The sequence below is a fragment of the Tachypleus tridentatus genome, chromosome 13 (genome assembly GCF_004210375.1).
Source record: "Tachypleus tridentatus isolate NWPU-2018 chromosome 13, ASM421037v1, whole genome shotgun sequence".
Lineage (NCBI taxonomy): Eukaryota > Metazoa > Arthropoda > Merostomata > Xiphosura > Limulidae > Tachypleus > Tachypleus tridentatus.
Window position 1 is genome coordinate 117,797,566 of NC_134837.1, and position 23,798 is coordinate 117,821,363.

Sequence of the window (23,798 nt, forward strand, 5' to 3'; positions counted from 1 at the left end):
ATTAGTCTGTGTGTATGTCGTTTTACAAGTTAACAGGAGTCAATAGTAGGTATTTTTATGTTTATTTAATTTTGTTTTAAGCATTGTTCAGCATAAAGCTAAATAATTGGCTGGTTTATCCGTGCTTTGCACATCACAGTTATCAAAATATGATTTATACCGTTCTAAGCCCTCGGACTGACCGCTGAACGAACAAAAGGGGACATTTAAAAAAACGAGGAAGTAATAAAGTCTGTTGTTGCTTACCTCTGACAGTCACCTTCCACGGTATCGTAGATATGGGCTTCGCAGATTCTGATACGATATATCTGCTTCTCTTATAATCAGGCTCTAGACTGGAATCTCGCCGGCATCATGAACCATGTGGTGCGTGATTCCACTTAATGGCTCGTGCCAACAAGTGGGAAATAATACCAAGTGCTTCTGGATTTCTATGTTTGACGGGGCCCTCTATGTTCTTCTTGACTAACTACAAAAGTAATATTTTTAGAACTCTAGTCTACCGTTGGGTCTAAGATTTGATCAAATCATCGATAAAATAGTGTTAATAAAAATAGTATTGTTAGGAGTTTAATGATGTTTTTAATTTTAAGTTCTTGTTTTAGAGTAAATAGAGTTTTCGAGGTCTGAATGAGATGTTTTGTGGTTCAATACTCCATGTAGATATTGTTAGGATAATCCATTTTATAGCGTTGCACTGATAAAACAACACCAACATGTGGCACTTTTCCGTTGTCTCTCCCGTGATATTAAAAAGTTGGCCCTAATATTTAAACCAAACTAAACCCTATTGTAAAGTTGATAACAATAGGTCTCCACCTGGGAAACTAATAAAAACTACTTTATTGATAATAACACGACTTAATATTTAATGTAAGTAATTTTATTGTTAAAAGTCCAACTGTATGATTCATTTGAACGAATAAGCGTCTAGAAGTTATTAACTAGTATTCAGTTGTTAGGTTATCGTTGAATGTTATCTCTTATTTTTTGTCGCATTTCTCTAAAATGGCTTCGTTTAATCACTCGGCTAATGTTTTTGTGTTTTGTCCTTCGCTGTTGCTTACATATAATTTCTAAAGAACCTTGAAGAACGTGATTTAACTTTATACAGTTGTGGGAAACGTCATTAGTATACCTGCGAAATATCTAAAAAAAACATATATATAATAGAAATTTTCTTCTTCAAGCTGATATAAGATCCTTTTTTTATTACTGTTTTTCAAAATTCTTTACAAATGCATTTCACAACAATTCCTTTAATGTTTTTCATCAAATATGAGTTCTTCAAGTGGTCCGTGAGTTGTCCAAGATGGAAACCACTAACGTGAAACTCAACGTTCGAGAACACACGAAGAAATGCAACAGAGTAGGCCTGGCATGGCCTAGCGCGTAAGGCGTGCGACTCGTAATCCGAGGGTCGCGGGTTCGCGCCCGCGTCGCGCTAAACATGCTCGCCCTCCCAGCCGTGGGGGTGTATAATGTGACGGTCAATCCCACTATTCGTTGGTAAAAGAGTAGCCCAAGAGTTGGCGATGGGTGGTAATGACTAGCTGCCTTCCCTCTAGTCTTACACTGCTAAATTAGGGACGGCTAGCGCAGATAGCCTTCGAGTAGCTTTGTGCGAAATTCCCAAACAAACAAACAAACAAGCAACAGAGTATGACCAGTAGATGGAGTTTCGCGTTCTTCCGAAAACGTTTTAGAGCCACGCAGTTTTATAACGTTTCATCCTACTCTTGTAAGGTTTACTTGAAGTTAAGCACAAAGCTACACAATAGTCTGTCTGTGCTCTACCAACCACGGGTATTGAAATCAGATTTTTAGCGTTTTAAGTACACAGACTTGTCGCTGTGCCACTGAGAAGCTCTCTAGTAAGGAAACTGGCGAGCCAACAGAGGGTTCAACCCCCTATCGTCGGATAGATGAAGAATCCAAGTTTTATTAAACATTGGACGGGCAGACAAAAAAAATAAAACTTTCTAAATTGTAACTAATAGAAAGACAATAAGAAATAAAGGATTTAATGGCGTGGAGCACATTAAGTGGCAAAGAACGTTGTTTGTTAATACCACCATTTAAATCAACATTTCTTTAGCAAACCAATAATCTCAGCTCGGTTAAGGCACTCGCTCGACTCGTGATCCGAGGGTCGCGGGTTCGAATCCCCGTCGCACCAAACATGCCCGCTCTTTCAGCCGTGGATGCGTTATAATGTGACGGTCAATCCCACTATTCGTTGATAAAAGAGTAGCCCAAGAGTTGGCGGTGGGTGGTGATGACTAGCTGCCTTCCCTCTAGTCTTACACTGCTAAATTAGGGATGGCACAGATAGCTAAATTCAAAACAAACAAACAAACAAACCCTCTAGTCGTACACTACTAAATTAGGGATGGCTAGCGCAGACAGCCCTCGAGTAATTTTGCGCGAAATTCAAAACAAACCAAACCAATAAGCCATGATGACGAGAAACCCACTTGAAGTAAATATATACTCTGGAGAGTGCTGGTATGGGTATTAAAAATTTATTAAAATAAAGTGAAGAACAACGTTTCGATCTTCTTAGCCGATTCCTGAATACGTTTCGAACCAATAATTGTTCGAAGAGAGTATAGGCGGAAGACAAGGTACAGTTAAAACATTATTATACACCCAGCTTGCTGGAAACCCCTACCGGACAGGTAACGAATTGTGATTATTAGTCCCGTCATGATATGTCATACACACGTAATTAAACAAACTCCTAACACCTTAAAAGTTGGGAAACGTTTTCCAACATTCAGTTCGCGAATTTCCTTTAGCCACAAGAATCTTGTATCTAATTCACTCATTCAACGACGGGTTCGTTACTCATGTGGTCCATTAGCTTGGTTTAGCCTTCAACTGAAGCAAAACAAAAGACAATATAACGTTAACCAACTCAAACATAGAGACAATCTACTGTTTCGTGAACATGCATCAGACAACGAGTGTAACCACACGTCTCTGTAATTAAGGGAATGGAAACAATCTAAGTGAAAAAACACGACATTCACGTGCTTTTATACTCTCAAAGAGTTCTTGTGTTGCACAAGGTGTTTAAACTGTTATTAGTCGGTTTTCTTCATATCGTCCACTATGCTAATTTCTAAAACCCTGATAAACTTTGTAAAATGTATTCTACTTTACATTTGAAGTCATTTAGGTTCTGGCAAATGTACTTTCTGTATTTCCTCAGGAGGCTGTTTGACTTTTATGAAATATTAAATTCGCAGACTGCGTGTGTTAGGGGCGTGGTTACTACAAGCGATATTGCCTTAGTAGAACCAAAGAAGGTAACGTTTCTCTGTTTACTTAACATTTCAAATAGCTCTCTTAAAGGCGCTGATTAAGTTAGTTAGTGTGTTTTTTGGTTTATTTTAGACATAATGTTACCTGCTACCAGCTGCTGAAACGCAATGCACATGCGCTACACGATGTCACAGATGTGAGCACACACTCGTCTTTGACTACGGAAATTGAAAATGCTATGTTTTCATAACGTTTTTTATGAAACGTTACGGAAACATTTAAGTCCCTTTCATTCAAAAAAGTGTCCCCCGGCCGTATGTCTGCCAGCTTTTAATTGAATTTCAATATCCACGGTGGGCAACAATGTAATAGTCTGTTCAACAGCTTTGATTTTAAAATTAAATAAACAAACAGACCCTCAAAATAAAGCTGAACTTTATCTGATTAGAAATCATCGGACTAGAAGTATTTATTGGACTTTTTTTTTAAAGTAACACTTCAGGTCTTTAGCTATAGACACACAATGGACCACCCGTACTGTGACTATAATGGATAAGCTTTGAAACGTACCGCTGAGAGACTGGGAAGGGGTCATGTTACTGACTCAGTGATAAGTTTGAAGGCTTATAAATCTAGAATTCGGATTTCGATTCCCGCAGAGGACACAGTGTAGATAGTTCATTTATGTGAATTGCTAGTGAGCAAAGAGAATCAGTTGTATACTAGTTTAACATTTCTCAATTGAACCTAATTAAATCTGTGAAACAGAACTTGTAAACCTACGGGTCTAGAGATACAGTAATTACTCCTGTCAAGTTACAGTGTGGGATATGTCTTCAACATTGCGGTATTACTGTGAACTGACGTACAATACCTTGAGGATTAAATGAACAGATCTTGCTTGGTGTCAGTGAAATGGCGAATAATTTTTTCAACACAAAGCTGCACAACAGTCTTTCTCTTCATCACGAGGAATCGATCCCCCAAATACTGAACCCGTAAACATACCGCTGAAATATTAAATAGCTATTTTTAGTGACGAATGTCGAAATATTTCGATGTTTTAATTATTACATGATGAATCTTTTCGTTGAGTGGCGCTGGTGATTAATATCATTTAGAGCAAACGCACATTGTTTTCTACACCGATATTGTAGAACATGGAACATTTTCTTATTCAAATCTTATCTCTATCACAATTAAAAATTTAATTTAATTATCAGTGATTTTTGATGAAAGTAGCCCGGTATATAATGTAACTAGTACAAAATACTATAAAATAAAGTTTTCTCTAGATTAGAGTGTTTTTATCCATTTAGTTAGATATCAGTGCTACTTTTTGATAATTTCGGCTATAATCCCACATATCTTAGAAAGTTTGACAAGCTGAGGAGAGATTAGGCCTAAATGCTACAATTCTAAAGAAGGTTAGGCCAAGTGAGGAGATTAAAGTTGGGCCTACATGCTGCAGTCCAATATAATATCTTAGAAGGTTTTGGCTACATGAGGAGATTGAGGTTAAGCCTAAAATGTGCAATCTTAAATAATACCTTAAGTTCAGCCAGGTGAGGAATTTAGCTTAGGCCTACTACAACAATCCTAAATAATATCTTAGAAGGTTCGGCTAGGTTAGGCCTACAAAGTATAATGCTAAATAATACCTTAGAAGGTTTTTGGCGACATGAGTTGATTGAGGTTAGGTCTACATCCATATACTAAATTAAGAAGACGAAATAATCCTTTTTTGTATATATAACAAAAATATAATAAGAATAAATATGTTAAATGTTTTAATTAATTCATCAGTAGAAAATAGAATGAGAGGTTACTCACAAGACACATATGATCTAGTTGTTTACTATATACGCTATTATTTATTACCTGACACTAGAAACTCCATACATGTTGGGATAAGTTGGAAAAATGAAACAATTACGCTCTCTTGAAAACAATGTTATCAAAATTCTTGACGACAAGAATTCCACTTGAAACAAAAATGTATCTCAGAACGGCTGGTATGAGTATTAACACTTTTATTGATAAGCAGAGAACAACGTTTCGGCCTTCCTAGGTCATCTTTTCAATGCTGGTGTAAAGTATAATCACACACATTCACCATGAGTTAGCATGTTACAAGAATGACGAGTTTCACTAAAATTGTCCATTTTACATTGTTTGTTCTTCAGTATTCATGAAATAGGGTACACTCGTTTAACATACATGTTAATAAGTTTTGCTTTAATCTATTTATTCAGTTTCTTTTTCATTATGAATTATAGCGTTTAAGTATCAAAATTAGAATTCTGTGCACATAAATTCTACCATTCTGAATTTGATAAAACTAAGATAATCTTATCAGATAGCACAATACCATGATAATCAGACAGATATGTAAACAAAAGAGAGGAGATATTAACTCATGAAACACGAATTACACGGTTCTGTCCTTCAAGAGAGACATCTAGTTCACTTGCACTCTGTACAGCTATACTAATGTTAGGATCCAATGTTTAAATTCCTCCCATTATGTAGGAGAAAAAAAAAAAAAAAAAGACACTTTTCTTCGTTAGATATAATTTTCAAATTTCTTGAACTCTCTAATATGAATATTGTATTTATTCGTCAAAGTTAATTGAGTAATGTAACGGTAATTCTCAATGGGATAGACGTGAGATAAATCAAGTGGTTATTCATGTTATATAATAGTAGAGGAACGTAGCTGTCATTTTTTTATGTTGTACTGGTTCTTAGCTGCAGGATTTGATCTTTTTACCATTTAATTGTTCTCAACAGGATTTCCTTTCTTTAGAACAGACAAGAATACAAAGTAGTATGGCCAGGTGGGTTAAGGCGTTCGACTCGTAATCCGAGGGTCGCGGGTTTGAATCCCCGTCGCACCAAACATGCTTGCCCTTTCAACCCTGGGGGCGTTATAAAGTTACGATCAATCCCACTATTCGCTGGTAAAAGAGTAGCCCAAGAGTTAGCGGTGGGTGGTGATGACTAGTTGCTTTCTCAGCAACTTTATTCATTAATATAATACAAATGATTTAAAACAAACATTACTTTGTCAAATAAATTAGATTTATAAACAAAGAAATGTATGTAGCAATACACTTAGGTTTAAAGACTGGTTCGTCATTCTTTCCTCCGTGTAGTAGAACTACACCATTCCGATTATTATGGTGAAAGGAACAGGGTATTTATACTTAAATGTTACTCAGTTATCACTGAACTGTAAACTCTTTGTTGTAGACAAAAATTATGACATGTCTGAACTTGTGACTGAGCTTATCAACCTCTTAATAAGAAAAGAACAACTCTGTCACCATTTAAGTTCATAATTAGTTGTATTGTGTAATGAAATATCGTACATTTCATATTATAAACATTAATGTGTAATGGAATCTCGTACGTTTCATAATTTAAACATTAATGTGTAATGGAATCTCGCACGTTTCATAATTTAAACATTAATGTGTAACGAAATCTCGTACGTTTCATAATTTAAACATTAATGTGTAACGGAATCTCGCACACTTTACACGTTTATATAAATATCATAAATTATAGTTGAATGAATCTTTCATTTTGAAAAATTATTCTAACCCAGCTGACCTTAACTCGTGTCCATATGTTGAGTAGAAAACAGTAAACTAATCCTTCCAATTTTAAGATATACAATTAATGTTTTCTATCATCATTTAAGTAAAAGAACTATATTTACTGACTTTTAAATTTCACTGGCATACAAAAATTTTACTTAAAGTATGGTGAATATTACATTTATGTAATATTATGTAAAGTTTGAACCGTTTGTTTTCAGTACTAAGTATAATGTAAACTAATAATGACAATGTATTATTGATTATGTATTATTTATGACTTTTATTGTTATTCGCTTTTCTCTCTAACCATTGATGACATGTTGAAAAAAAAGACGTCAACATCTTTCGCGAATAGAAACAGTGTAATCAAATGACAATATTTGTATTTCACATTTAAGCAGATATTAAACGTAGAATTAAGTTGATTTTTTAATCATGTAATTCGTTCTATTGTGTAATGAAATCTCATACAGTTGATATGTTTATGTAAATATCACAGATTAGAACTGAATAGATCTTTCATTTTGAAATCTTATTAAAGTGAACTGAAACTTAATTAACTCTTGCCTGAATTTCAGGCAAACTACGTAATAACTGTATCCTGACTGAAAAGTTCCGAGAATACATAATTAATGTTTACTAACGCTATACAATGTACTTCCCTAGGTAGTGACGTTTTGTCATGAATAATTGCATTCTTGAAACATGTAGTTTAATTAAATACACAATTTGTATTTCACTGATATGCGTCACTACATATTTATAAAACCCTCTTTTTTAAGTATATTGTAAATACATAGAGACAGTGTGGTACAAATAACTTTTAGTTTAATTATTTATTCTCATAAATCAGATGAAAGTATTATTTCTATTCGCTAACACTAAAGGTTAAAACGTTTCTGTAAACTTAACCAAGCTCTGCAGTGGTCCTGAATATCAAATACGTGTCTAATGTCAAAAAACAGACGTATAGACTATATTCAGTTAATAATAAGTTCTACTAGAGTAACTAGACAAACAGGAAACAAACATATTGTTATTTACCTAGATCATAAAGTTGAAAATAAGTGTGCTATATATGTCAAGACATATAGCAACACTAATGTTAGTTATTAGCGTAACATTATTTTGTATGTATTAATTATATTTTTGAATTTGTAGAAATTACACCATGACATATTTCAATTGAACGTTTCTTGTAAAGTACAATAAAAGTTAATTCAGTAAATTACAAATTACGTGCTTGTAGTAACTAAAGTTGTTGTTATAATTTTAATTACGTGCTTGTAGTAACTAAAGTTGTTGTTATAATTTTAATTACGTGATGGTACGTTGATCTCTCGTGAAACGTGAGTTGTATATAAGATACTGATTTGTAACATTTCTATAAAATGAAATAATCGAAGTATTGCAGGTAATGTCGGTAATAGAAATCCTAAATTTAAATGTTTTGAAAGATGTAGAAAGGAACACATAATATTGTTTCAATGTCACTAATGAACAGAAGTCGGCAACTGTTTAAAGTCGCAGCCCTATACCGTGTGTGTGACCACCTGACATCCTCCAAACAATCTTATCTTTACCTCAAGGGCCCACTCAGTTCCCATGTGGGTGATTCCACATGGTGACCTTTGTAATTCTTGAAAGTGTGTGTCCAGATGTGCACGCGCCACAATGCCTGTGAAATAAAGTTAAACACAATTAAGGTTCGAGGCGGTTTGTTAGTTTTGTAAACTATAACATAAACGGTATGTAGAAATTTGTATGTGGGTGTCGTGATTGTACACTACCAGGTGACGCTAATTAGAAAGTATTGTTTGTTTTGGTTTTTTTTAATTTGCGCAAAGCTACTTGAAGGCTATCTGCGCTGGCCGTCCCTAATTTAGCAGTGTAAGACTAGAGGGAAGGCAGCTTGTCATCACCACCCACCGCCAACTCTTGGGCTTCTCTTTTACCAATGAATAGTGGGATTGATCGTCATATTATAACGCCCACACGGCTGAAAGGGCGAGCATGTTCGGATGCGACCGGGATTCGAACCCGCGACACTCGGATTACGAGTCGAATGCCTTACCACGCTTGGCTATGCCGGGCAAATTAGAAAGAACACGGATATTTTGTAGAACACATCAGTAATGTGGTTTTCAAAGAATTATGTTGTTGTTGTTTTATGATAGTAATTTAGATTACGTTGTAAAATGTAGTTTGTGATCTAATAAATATCAACACATTACGTTAAATAATGATTGGCAGTGTTCATAGGTGGAAGTCTGTCTTTGTAACGCAAGACATAAGAGTATCATGTGTAAAATGAAATATTTTGTCAAACGTAAGTCAAATTATTGAAAGCGTTATTATATAATAAACGTCTTATTGACTCACAAAATGTATTATTTTGAGGTATAAAGTCAAATTAATAAAATTATAAGCATTAATTATTGTACGATATCGACCTTTTTGATGCAGTATAATTGCTGATTAAATACAAACATGTTGAGACGTGTTCATGACCAGCTGTTATGGTGGAATATAAATAATGGTCTAGCATTAATTCCTGATTTGTTAAAATACAACTGACAGTCATTAAAATAATGGTAATTAATCAAACATAAACGTAGATACTTCCATAATAGACGTGTTTTGTTATCACTAAAAATATTTAATCAATTTATTGAGTAAGTCTTAATTAATATCATCCTTTAGGACATATATATTTAATCAATTTATTGAGTAAGTCTTAATTAATATATCATCCTTTTAGGACATATATCTAATCAGTTAGTGATTTAAAGTGATTAGGCCAAGCATGGCCAGGTGGGTTAAGGCGTTCGACTCGTCATCTGAGGGTCGCGGGTTCGAATCCTCGTCGCACCAAACATGCTCGCCCTTTCAGCCGTGAGGGGGTTATAATGTCACGATCAATCTCACTATTCGTTAGTAAAAGAGTAGCTCAAGAGTTGGTGGGGGGGTGGTGATGACTAGCTGCCTTTCCTCTAGTCTTACACTGCTAAATTAGGGACGGCTAGCGCAGATACCCTCAAGTAGCTTTGCGCAAAATTCCAAAACAAATAAACAACCTACTGTATGACAGCTGCGCCCTCTGATGATATTTTGTAGAACTATGACATAGTGACGACCTGTCACAACGGTCTAGCAATGTAACCCTAACAACACGCACTCTGATCACAATATGAGGAACTATGATATCCTGTTCAATTACATTTATCCGAGGCCAAAAGATATGTGGCGCCCACTGGTGTTGCTTCTGAATGCTGTTCTAAATACTAAAATATCAAGACTGGTACAGCTGTCCCTAATTTTGAGTTATTTGCTGCCGCCAAGAAGTCTTTGTCCTCTTTTTTTTTTTTTAATTTAATCACATTGTCATTTGTATAACATGGAAAGTGTTAAACAGTATAGCGGTTTGAACTTTAGACACTTCCGTCTACTGTCCGACACGGTAAACACAAAACCACACACATTCACATGTCATATTTATAAATGTTTGACGGTAACAACGACACACGAAACTTTCAATAATATAATTGGGGTATTTATGTCAGTTTAGTTTAGTTTATTTTGTACAACAAGCATGCGTAGAAAAGCTCGATCGGTCTTTTTCCTAGAAACTTTTACACAGTTAGCAAATATATATATATAACAATTGTTTCTGTCGAACTTCTCAGCAAAATATTACCTGTTGTCTTCCGGCTGTTACTCGTAAATAGTGGCGAAATATTGCTCCAAGGAAAATTGTAATTTGACGTCTGTACTGAATGCCCAGTAATAACAGCCTGTGTGTTTGCTCTTCGCCCTACTTGCATTACGTATGTCATATATTTTCTCGTAAGATATTTCGACTCGCAACATAGAGAATGCCTTTTCAACATCTAACTGTTTATGTCTGATAAACCTCTCCTATTTTATTTGGTGTAAGTAATTTATCTAAGCCGCATATCTTTAGAGCATTCTTTGTTTATTGCTTGGCAGAAGCTACACTCTATGTGTTCATCACGGGTATTGGAAATCGATTCCTAGCTTTATAAGCCTACCGATATTTTAGTATATTAAAAGTAATTTAAAGACAATAAAAGTGAAATATGTTTCATTTCCCACCTCCTGTGGCACAGCAGAATTTCGTAGATTTCGATGGTAGTGGGCAGAGCACAGTTAGTCCATTGTGTAGCTTTGTGCTCAATTACAAATAAACAAAATACTTTTCATTTTAAAAAATTATTGCACATTCTAAATGTATATGTGTATGTATATTTATGTATGTGTGTATGTTTATATATATATAAACATTAGAATCATAGATTTTAAATAAATTTGGGAAATTATGGAAGAAACGTCTTGCAAAGGTCAACGATGAGTTTATGTACTTTTTGGCTAAAATTCGCAATAAGAGTATCCGCAGCGACAGGGTGCAGATAATCCATTGGGTAGGTTTTGCACTAAGCACATAACAACATCTTTAGCGGCGTAATTATAAAAGTGAGGATGGGAGGAGAGTCCAGAGCTAATCACTGAGCAAGTCAGACGTGCTGATATATCTGCCAACATGCTTTTTAAGACGAAACGTTCATTCACGCCAGTCAGGCCGTTAGTACCGCCGGTAATCGTCGACGGTCTACCGTCGAACCTCACGCCGCTTCAAGTCGCCACGTTGATCGCCCAAGCCAAGCCAGAGGCAACCATTGAACCGTCCAGGACCCGAATCTTACGCCGGGGCGGAATTCTCATCCAACCCGCCACTACCGCAGACCAAATTTATCTGTGCCAGCCATGGAAAACCGAATTTAATGTAAGTTGTTCCCTTATCAAAAGTCCAATCAGTCTTTATTCAGTATTCCTCAGGAGCGTCGACCCATCAATACAACCAGAAGAAATCAAACAAGCCATAGAACCTCAAATCCAAGCCAATGTATATGCTGTTCATCGAATTTTTTCTAAGAACACTAACCTTCCTACGTACTTCATGAAGATAGTGATAACGTCGAAGTACAGTGCTGACTGTATTTTACGTGACGGCTGTTATTATCACATATTTCACTTTAGAGCCGAACGCCCACATCAACGACCCTTCAACACTTGGTCAAACAAAGCACCCAGACATCATAATCAACCAGCGGACAACTTCCAACGAGAAACTACAAAATACCGCCGAGTCCAGATCTAACCAGAACAAACACGAAGACAGATACAGATAACTCGACCCAGAAGACGTCAACTCCCTCTGTTAGCAACACGCCAAGTTTCAGCAGTCCAAGAAAGAAAAGGGACAGATCATGCCAGACTTCAATCCCAGTTCCACAGAATTCAACAACCAGCCAGACTCAAACCATTACCAAGATAACCATCGACGCGACAGTTCAAACAGAAAAACAAACTACCTCCACGCAGAAAACTCAAACCAAAATCACAAGAAGAAACAAAGCATCACAGACCAGCTAAGAACAACTCACCGAAGAACAGCCAGTTGTTCCACCACCTAGACCACATTTTTCACTTGCACCAATGGGCTTCAAGTGTGAAAACAAGTTCATGACGAAGTTACTACCTGATCTACAAGACCGCAGCTAACAGTTTCTATGTATACCACCGTCACAGTTCATCAGTTTTTCTGTTGTTTTGTTTTTTTCCTATGTTTCTTCCCAGCTACTTCCGGGCACATTCTGGGTAGATTTTTCGACGCCCAGGCCGTGAAAGTGGGTTTTCTAGGGGTACTCCCGTTTCCCCCCACAGCAAAATTTCTGGCATCGGATCTGTAGGTCCCAGCCACATTCTGAAAAGGGCCGTTTATTCAGTCATAGGTTATCCAGCCATAGTAAATTTTAAATCAATTCGCCAGTCGCCAGTATACTCCGTCCTCGGGCCAAGGTCTGGCTCACTTCACTTGTGCTGCTCTCATCCAGTTCTCCCGTCTTTCCTCTCACTCACAAATACCCCACTTCACCTTAAAAATATCAAAATAAAAGTAAAGGAAAAAAAAACCATGGAAATGTTAACAATTTCTCACGTGAGGGGACGAAGAGGAATCACAACGTTCCTGAACACCCCAGTTGGAGAGAGAATTCTTCTTATTTCTCTCTCTCTAAACTAAACCCCTGCCACGTTAGTTTGCGTTTGAATTATAAAAGATTCCTCCTGTATAAAAGTAACTGTGGCCCCCAATATTTACCTCTCTGTAATTGTGATTACGATCCTAACTCATTTCAACCCCATTTTGGCCTTCCCTTCTCCACATATATAAGTACACTTACCACAGTAAACATCCTACATAAGTAAAATATGAAAGACATTCTGTGTCAGTGACTGATGAGAGGGATAACAGACTAGTCTTGCTGAGAAACAGATTCTAACATTTCTTCATTTCGCCTTGTTGATGTAAACAACCGCGCTATTCTCTCAATTAATACTCAAATTTGAATTATAAATACAGCTGCTAGTGTAATTCATGCCTAGACAATCCCAAACTGAAAAAATAAATTATCTTTAAACCAGTATAAGCAGGTATTTTAGTCATTTCATTTATAACAAAATATAATTGTCATACAAACCGCTCAGTTTTGCTGTGTTTACTTAAATTAGACACCAACATATTAATTTTTGGTTTAATCTTTGCTCTAGTTTCGCAATCTAGAATCTCCAAATACCTATCAAACAAAAAATGTCCTTTCTAAGAATCCTTCAGCTCCATTAAATACTTTTCCACAACATTTCGTATTTTGAGAGTTTACATCAGAAATATTTCTGTCCATGGGACAATTTTCACACGGAGCATCATCAATGGAGTCTCTTCACTTGGTGTATGTTTGTTTTATACTGGGTCATGTGTAACTGTACAACATCCAGATCATTGGTACTACATACTTGTTGTATATGTTTGTTGTATACTGGGTCATGTGTAACTGTACAACATCCAGATCATTGGTACTACATACTTGTTGTATATGTTTGTTGAATACTGGGTCATGTGTAACTGTACAACATCCAGATCAGTAGTACTACATACTTGTTGTATATGTTTGTTGTATACTGGGTCATGTGTAACTGTACAACATCCAGATCATTGGTACTACATACTTGTTGTATATGTTTGTTGTATACTGGGTCATGTGTAACTGTACAACATCCAGATCATTGGTACTACATACTTGTTGTATATGTTTGTTGTATACTGGGTCATGTGTAACTGTACAACATCCAGATCATTGGTGCTACATACTTGTTGTATATGTTTGTTTTATACTGGGTCATATGTAACTGTACAACATCCAGATCAGTAGTACTACATACTTGTTGTATATGTTTGTTTTATACTGGGTCATGTGTAACTGTACAACATCCAGATCAGTAGTATTACATACTTGTTGTATATGTTTGTTTTATACTGGGTCATGTGTAACTGTACAACATCCAGATCATTGGTACTACATACTTGTTGTATATGTTTGTTTTATTCTGGGTCATGTGTAACTGTACAACATCCAGATCAGTAGTACTACATACTTGTTGTATACTTGGTCATGTGTAACTGTACAACATCCAGATCATTGGTGCTACATACTTGTTGTATATGTTTGTTTTATACTGGGTCATGTGTAACTGTACAACATCCAGATCATTGGTACTATATACTTGTTGTATATGTTTGTTGTATACTTGGTCATGTGTAACTGTACAACATCCAGATCATTGGTGCTACATACTTGTTGTATATGTTTGTTTTATTCTGGGTCATGTGTAACTGTACAACATCCAGATCAGTAGTATTACATACTTGTTGTATATGTTTGTTTTATACTGGGTCATGTGTAACTGTACAACATCCAGATCATTGGTGCTACATACTTGTTGTATATGTTTGTTTTATACTGGGTCATGTGTAACTGTACAACATCCAGATCAGTAGTACTACATACTTGTTGTATATGTTTGTTTTATACTGGGTCATGTGTAACTGTACAACATCCAGATCAGTAGTATCACATACTTGTTGTATATGTTTGTTTTATACTGGGTCATGTGTAACTGTACAACATCCAGATCACTGGTACTACGTACTTGTTGCATATGGTTTGGTTTGTTTTATACTGGGTCATGTTTAACTGTACGACTTCCAGATCACTGGTACTACGAACTTGTTGCATGTACTCGAGGGTTATCTGCGCTATTCGTCCTTAATTTAGCAATGTAAGACTAGAGGGAAGGCAGCTAATCATCACCACCTACCGCCAACCAGGATTGACCGTTACATTATAACGCCCCATGGCTGAAAGGGCGAGCATGTTTGGTGTGACGGGAATTCGAACCCGCGAACCCTCGGGTTACGATTCGAGCGCCTTAACCACCTGGCCATGGCAGGCCGTCTTCGTTCTGTCAGCCGCGTGGGACCGAACCTCAATTTTTAGCATTGTACGTCTGTAAAGTTATCGCTGATCTTTCGGGAGACCTGTGGCGCGATCTGGTGTTTTACTGTATTTACTAATTCACAATGTACACAAATATATCATGAAACAGTTTAATTATGCAAAAAGTTTTAATAAAAGTCATAATTTGATCTTATTCCTTTACTGTACTAATATTTATATTGAAAAGAGAAGAAATATCTCTATTTTTCTTTTTTTAAGCAAAAAAATCAGTTAAATAAACAAAAATATGTTTATTCTGTTTAGGCCTTGGTAATGGTCTGCATACTGTTTGTTTGACAAGTAATACCTGTTTCTAAGGTAACAGAGTAAACGAAACTGCTGTTTTTCATAACGGTTTTAGGTAGCGTTAATAAAATAACCGGATTGCCAGGACTACAGTTACAGAGAAATGATATATTGAGTTTATCCAATAATTCTTATATTTCTGAAGTACTGTTTTACTTACGAGCCATCTTTCTTCAGTAGGTTGCTAAGATGCTGCATCATAGTATTCTTTGCTTGTGATTTTGTATCTTAGCAACGGCTATAAACGTATGTGAATTGGTAATACACGTGTTCGATAACATACGTATTATCATGAATCTACTGATTAAATACTGTTTTCCTAACAACAGTTGACGTCAGTCAAAGCTTTTCCTTTCTTTTATCCATTTGTACTTTGAAGCGTATGTAAGATTTATATAGGTATTTGTTTTGTTGTTATATAACTTTTTAAAGTTGAAATTATCGCTGTAGAGACCAGTACTGTCTTCTATGATGTTCTCGTGATAACGTTTGAACTTGTAAAGCCCACAAAGAACGTTGACTTTTGTCGTTTCTTGAGCTCCCCGACAACACGAAGTTTTAGATGCGTGTTTATACTTTGGTATCGTAAAATTGTTCACACTTAGATGTGTGCTTACACTTCGGTATCGTACAAATAGATCACACTTAGGTGTGTGCTTACACTTCTGTATCGTAAAATAGATCACACTTAGGTGTATCGTAAAATATATCACACTCAGGTGTGTGCTTACACTTCGGTATCGTACAAATAGATCACACTTAGGTGTGTGCTTACACTTCTGTATCGTAAAAATAGATCACACTCAGGTGTGTGCCTACACTTCTGTATCGTAAAAATATATCACACTCAGGTGTGTGCTTACGCTTCGGTATCGTGAAAATAGATCACATTTAGGTGTGTGTTTTCATATAAATGTCTGGATGCACTCCAAGTTGTCTCTTTTTTCTGACTGGTGGATACGATTGGCATCTAGTTTTGTATTAAGCACATCCCGTTCCAAGGTAATAAAACTACATATGTTAAAGCAATAGAAAGATTCCTTTCTTTGTTTCAGTATTTTCCACGATGACTCTTCGACTATTTATTATAAAGCACAAACCTGTACAGAGGCCATCTGAACAATGCTCAACCACGGGTGTAAAAACTCGATATTTACCCTTCTAAGTCCTCAAAGGTACATTAAGGCTTACTAACGTATAGGCACTCTTAATTTTGATCTAATGGACTAATGAGAAGGTGGCAAGTTAGTAGAGTCCATAATAATTTCTTGTATCATTCTTGTCTAACTGAACTTCGGAATTTGACTTTCAAGTACCTTCACAGCATGCAGGTGGTTTTAAAAGCAGTGAGACAAGAACCATAAATTCTAGATTCGGGTGAGATAATAATCTGGTCATTCCCAGCTCTCGGTGAAAAGGTCAACGCTTCGTCCAAGTAAGCATAATCGTGATAAATATTGAGGCCAAAATATTGAACACTTAGTTGTTAATTACTTTACCGATTTGAACCCTTTCTTAGTGCTAACAAGTTCGCTGCGTAATGCTTGCTTATCGTTCATGATAGAGCACACTTTGTTCCACAGAAGATTATGTGATTCTTATAAAAATGTTAATTGCAGGTGTCTCCCCACTCCCGCGTATTCTTAATTTGCCCATTACGAGTTCAGAATCGAAGGTGTGTATAGTTCCAAGTCAGTCTCTTCTCTCCCTATCCTGACCAAGACATTTTTCGTTCATTAACAAAACTTGCCAGGTCAGCTTGAAGATACGCGATGAAACACTATTTATATAATATTTTAATAGTTGCAGGTTCTATGTTGAAAGTCAACGAGCTACTTCAAACACTTAAATGTAAATTTATTATGATAATCAAGTTAACTGTATATATCGGATATATAACTAAATCTAGAGTTGCAAGTTTGTTTTTTATTGTTAATGTAAAGCTACACACTATCGAACTTCTATGTTTAGCGTCTTGAGCCCTCAGACTCACAACTGGGACTTTCTGTGGGGCAGTGGTAAGTTAACGAACTTCCAACGCTAGAATTCGGGGTTCGATTCCATAAGGTAGATGCAGCAGATAACCTAGTATGACTTTCTTCAAAAACACGTGTGTATTAACCAAACACTACTTGTTTATTTCTGTTTTTATTTTCTCCTTTTTTTCCAAATAAATATTGTTCCCCAGTGAGTCCATAAGTTTACGATCCCAAGAATCATATATATATATGTAAAAACGGCTGGTATGAATAGAGAAAAACTCTATGTAGAGGAGCGGACAACGTTTCGACCTTCTTCGGTCATCGTCAGGTTCACAAAGAAAGAAAGGGTTACTGACCGATAGCTGACCATATGTTGAAGGCGGTTGAGTAACTGACTGTAGGAATGTAGAGGGCGTGCTTAGATGCTTGATTATATTTATTAATATAGGTATAAAGGTGTTCCTTTGTATTGGTTTATTTTGGGCTTGAGTTGTTGTATAAGTAAGGCTTCTTTAATTTTGCGTTTGTTTATGTTTGTTTCTTTATTTAGTATTTGAGTGTTTTCTATGGTTATGTTGTGTTTATTTGATTTTCAGTGTTCGAAAACGTGTGAAGATGACTTTTTGTGTTCTTTGAATCTGGTTTCTATTTTTCTACTTGTTTCTCCAATATAGGAGTCGTGGCAGTTATCACATTGTATTTTATAAATAATGTTGGTGTGGTGTTTGTCAGTGTAGTTTTTACATAGTATAGACCTTAGTTTTGTGCCTGGTTTTTGAATAAATTTGGTATTAACTGGAATATCATATTTTGTTACTTAGTTTTTGCCAAATGTTGGTTATTTTTCTGTTGATGTAGGGAATATATGGTATGCAGCCATATCTGGTTTCGTGTTTTTTTAAATCGTGGGGTATATTTACTTCTGTTAGTTGATTTTGCTTTTTGTCCAGGTGTGTGCGTATAATGTTTTCTACGGTTTCTGGAGGAAACTTATTGATGTTGATGAATTATTGTCTTATTTTGTCTAATTTGACGATAATTTTATCCGGTTAGCATAGTTTTATGGGTGTATTTATTTGGTTCCTTAGTATGTTGAGTGTTTTTGTCTCATTTATAGTCCAGTATGGGTGATTTTTCGGTGAATTTCTGTTTTAAATTGTGTATCGGTTCTTGTAATTTTGAGGTTAAGAAACGACAATCAAAACCAGATGTCAAGTAATCTAAAGTAGGTAATTCAGAAAACACTTCCACATTCAGTAATATTTTCCTTGCATGTCTCAGCAGAGTGTCTGGAGACTCACCCTTCTCTAAACCGGGATTTGATACTCATGCTGGGCAGAACACAGATAGCCAATTGTGTAACATTTTGCCTAAGAACAACATCAAAGGTTTCATGTTGTTTTTGTGAGGGATTTCTTTAATTTTTTTAAACTATAGATGTCAGCACTTTAACAACGTTGTTAATAACATTTTAAAGTATCATATAAAAATGCGAATGATGCCATGACAGTTTCTTTATACGAATGAACTTTTATAATTGTCTTCCACTGACTCGTTCATCAACAATAGTGGGAAAATGTCTGCTAGGAAGTTTACATGTCAACGTTGTATTCAAAATCCAGCCATTTTGGTTGTTCGAAATGTTTAAAGAGATCTTCTTAGAAGTTCATTATTCAAATGGTTGGTAGTGCTTCCCCATGTGTTCTTCTTAGAACATTTTGTTACACTAGTTGTTTTTATTTATCTGCTATATAAGCTTGAAAAATTACAAAAAAAAGCTTTCTAGCTTTCATTCTTGAAATATTCATGAAGAGTCAAACTCGACCCTAAGTTCTTAATTTGACAATAATAACTCTTAAGGTGCTGTCTTATGTTCAGGCTTGGTTTAAGTAGATTAAGATGTAGAGACACCTTGATAGGAAGTGTTTCCTCATTCGAACACCATCTTGTGTCCCCATGTGCCGATTATGAATATAGTCGAACCTAATTCTTGTTAAATTTTTATATTTTTTTCATTTGAAAAGCCCACACTCTACGCTAGGTTTGGGTTTAGTTTGCTTTAGTCACACTCATAATATTTAACCCTCTCCTAAGAATAACAGACCAGTTATAGCCAGGTGGTTGAGACACTCGAGTTGTAATCTGAGGGTCGCGGGTTCGAATCCCCGTCACACCTTTCACCCGTGGGGGCTTTATAAAAAAAAAAAAAAAGAGGTAGCCTAAGAGTTGGCGGAAGGTGGTGATGACTATCTATCTTTCCTCTAGTCTTACACTGCTAAATTAGGGGCAGATAGTCCTCGTGAAACTTTACGCGAAATTCAAAAAGCAAACAAACAACCAATAACATAATATTCAACACCCTTTACATTAAGAAATATTATGAGAGTTATGTAGTTGAGAACGGTTGGAATGGGTATTTACACTTTTACTGATAAGAAGAGAACAACGTTTTGACCTTCCTAGGTCATCTTCAGGTTAAGAAAGAGAGAGTTTGAAAGTGACCATTGTCGGACACATGTCTTAGGGACGAGAGTATAAACGGGTACGGGATGGTAGAGAGCGTTGCAAATTACAAATTGATTTCTTGTCCAACATTCAGTCAAGGAAAATGTTTTCACATTGATTTGTTGTCTGAACTTCAGTTAAAATATTCAGAAACTGTTGTTGACATGTTTTCTTCTCGTGCATGTGAATCTTCAAACGTTCTAGAAACTCATATTTTAAACCTAGTGGATGTCTTTAGAATATGTATGTGATTTTTGTTGTTGTTGTTTACTCTTAATAACATTTTTCCCATTTAACAGGTATCTTTAGCGGTCTTGACCTTCTGATGTCCAATGGTAGTTCTCAGAAATTCTAACTCACCTTTTGGCATCTAGTGCTAACATGTTGCAGTAGAAAAAGGTTATTTAGAAGTACCATAAAATATCATATGATAATCTCCGGTAGAGATATAGACAAGTTTTTACAGATAAATTATTTTAACTATGTATAGAAGTTCTCTTTTAAAAAAACAACAACAACTAGAATACGAGTATGATTCTGGCTTTAACCCTGTGTCACCAGTATGTGCTTAAAAAGTAGTTTTAAAACATTTCGGATTCATTAAATGGAACTAGCAAGCGACCTCTCGCGTTCAGAATAAAAAGAGTATACATTTAAAAAGGGTGAAAGCCGTCATAACTCTAAGAAGGAAGCAAGTAGGTTTTCAGGAATTTAATGACTTCGAAAATGCAAGAAAATTTGGAGTTAAAGAAAAACCTTTTTGTATGATTGCTTTGACTTTTAAAAACAAAGGGAAACGAGTTTATATGTAGATTGGAAGAACTTTCCAGAATAATATTGCTGAGAATTTAAGATGCAGGTTAGCTTTGTTTGTTTTTTTGAATTTCGCGCAAAGCTATTCGAGGGCTATCTGCGCTAGCCGTCCCTATTTAGTAGTGTAACACTAGAGGGAATGCAGCTAGTCATCACCAACCACCGCCAACTCTTGGGCTAGTCTTTTTATCAACGAATAGTGGGATTTGCTGTCACATTATAACGCCCCCACGGCTGAATTGGCGAGCATGTTTAGTGCGACCGGAATTCGAACTCGCGACCCTCTGATTACGAGTCGAACGCCTCAACACGCTTGGCCATACCGGGCCCTGCAGGTTAGCTAACAATCTTGTAAGACATGAATGGATTATTACTCCTAAGGATGTGTCCGAAAGAAGACATTTTAACATTTGAAGACGTCTTTTTGTCGAAATTCGAATAGTTTACACTAATTTTAATAAAATCTTACTTGGAAGTAAGTTAAAACAGCGTCTAGTTTTTTATTGGCAAAATAAAAAAAGCGAAAAAAAACTCTTGATTACATGTGTAATTTTTAAATTCAGTCACGTTTTACCCAGGATTCCGTGTAATTATTGAGCTTCCCATAGCCGAAATGATAAACTGAAGGGAACGCACTAGTCGACATCTTTCACCACTAAATCTTGAAATACACTTTGTCAACGAATAGTGGGATTGACCGTCACATTTCAAGACCTTCATAGTTGAAAGGATTTGCATATTCGGGGAATTCATCATAAAGGAAATCGTAGCTTCTCACCTGAAATTAGTAAGTCAAACATAAATACACGTGCTGGTTTTCAACATAACCAATCGTGTTTGAAAAGCTAAAGACAGTTAGAAGAACAATGACATATAATATTTCTTTTGTTATAATAGACATATTATAGCTTAATTTACGTTAACTGAATATTTGTAATAGAAATAAAAAAGCTAAAATTATGTCTCTGGTGGGAGGTTTGTTTGTTTTTTTGAAATTCGCACAAAGCTACTCGAGGGCTATCTGTGCTAGCCGCCCCTAATTTAACAGTGTAAGACTAGAGGGAAGGCAGCTAGTCATCACCACCCACCGCCAACTCTTGGGCTACTGTTTTACCAACGAATAGTGGAATTCATCGTCACTTTATAACGCCCCCACGGTTGAAAAGGCGAACATGTTTGGTGCGACGGGGATGCGAACCCGCGACTCTCAGATTACGAGTCGCACGCCTTACACGCGTGGCTATTCCAGGCTCCTCTGGTGGGAATGTCGCTTAATCTTTAAAAATAAAAACAGGTCTCTGCAAAAATTAAATAATTAAAGGAAGTATTTTTTTATGTAAAACTTAAAATTTGTTTACTGTAGGATATAATATATGTTGGTAAAATATTTCACCATGTCAACCATCAGGTACCAGAGCTCTTGATCTAGTTGTTGTTATAGTACCACGTTATCCTGGTAAAACAGTATAACTATAACCATATATATTATATTTCGTATATTCTACAATAAACATAGTTTTAACATCACTGGTATGTTACTAAGTTAAGGCTTAAAAATGAATTAATCCATCAAGTTAATTAAAGAGTATGTCAGTTTCCTGAAGTTTAAACTTATTAAACTTAAACAAATTAAAAGGGTTTTAACAAATCGTTACTTGTTTCTCGAGCCTTTCAACAAATGTGTGTAATATATAAAATGATAGACGTGTACTTATTTAGAGCCTTTGGTCAAAAATAAGCCATTTATGTGGATCGTGTTAAGAAAAAAAGAAAAAGGCCAACATTGCCCAAGAAACTGAATATAAATTTGTTTTTATCACGAAAATTAAAACCTGAAGCGATTAGAAAAAAGAGTAAGTCCTCGTTTTTCCACATTAGTTAGAGAAAAAAATTTCAAAATTAGTATAATAATGACCTGGTCAGAATTAAAAGAAACAGCTAAAATTCCGGTCTTAAAATAATCTTGAGAATACATTTTTACTTCAAGTGAGTTTCTTGTCATACGAAGTATTGTAAATTGTTGTTGTCTAGGGCATATCTATCCTGCATGGAATCGAACCCTTGATTTTAACATTGTAATAGTTTTAGCGCAAAGCTTTCTGTGTTGATGCTGTCACATATGAAAAGCGATGTTGCTAGAATTATCCAATCGTCGTAATTAATTGATTTTCATGGATATCACTATATTTTTATTAATATTCTGCTTGTACTACTATGGCTGTCTGAAGAGAAAAAAAAAATCCAAACTGCTAGTTGTCTGGTCTTTAGGCCTAGCATGGCTTGGTAGTTAAGGCGTTCTATTAGCAATCTGAGAGTCACGAGTTCGAATCCTCGTCCCAACAAATATGTCTCGCCCTCTCAACTGTAGGGGTGTTATAACCTGCGATCAATCCCACTATTCGTTGGTAAAAGATTAGCCCAAAAGTTTGCGGGGGAGGGGTGATGACTGGCTGCCTTCCCTCTAGTCTTTCACTGCTAAATTAGGAATAGATAGTCCTGTGTAACTTTGTATAAAATTCAAACCAAACTTTTGATAGTGATTTGTTTGACTATTACACAACAGCAAACAAACAGAAAAAGTATTCCTCGAATTGAATATTTCCTTAACTACAGGACTTGGCCTTGAAAGGGGTGTGAGTTCATGCATACTGCATAACCTCTGATCTTCATGTCATAATTAAGAGAATTATTTTTTCTATTTCTTACATATACATCCTTTTAAAATAAAACTAACATTATGTCTAGTTACCAGTTTAGCCAGTAGGTGGTGGATGTAGATTGATAACTGAACGCGTTCACTAGATTTAACTGAGAAAATTACTTAAATTTGCTTAATAAAACATTTTTAATCAGATTCTTGTTGTAATAATTGATTAATCTGTTGAGCAGTTTGTCTAACA

At 35.8% G+C, this 23,798-nt stretch overlaps 2 protein-coding genes across 2 annotated transcripts in view; one reads left to right on the forward strand and one right to left on the reverse strand.

Annotated features, from left to right (window-relative positions):
• Nucleotides 1-465, reverse strand: part of LOC143238383 (FMRFamide receptor-like) — a 32,598-nt gene extending 32,133 nt beyond the window's left edge. Inside the window, 1 exon segment of the mRNA XM_076478540.1 lies at nucleotides 247-465. The gene's annotated coding sequence lies outside the window, so the exon portion shown is untranslated.
• LOC143238384 (adenylyl cyclase-associated protein 2-like) overlaps nucleotides 1-23,798 on the forward strand; it is a 60,547-nt gene that overhangs the window by 6,235 nt on the left and 30,514 nt on the right. The gene's annotated exons all lie outside the window — the stretch shown is intronic.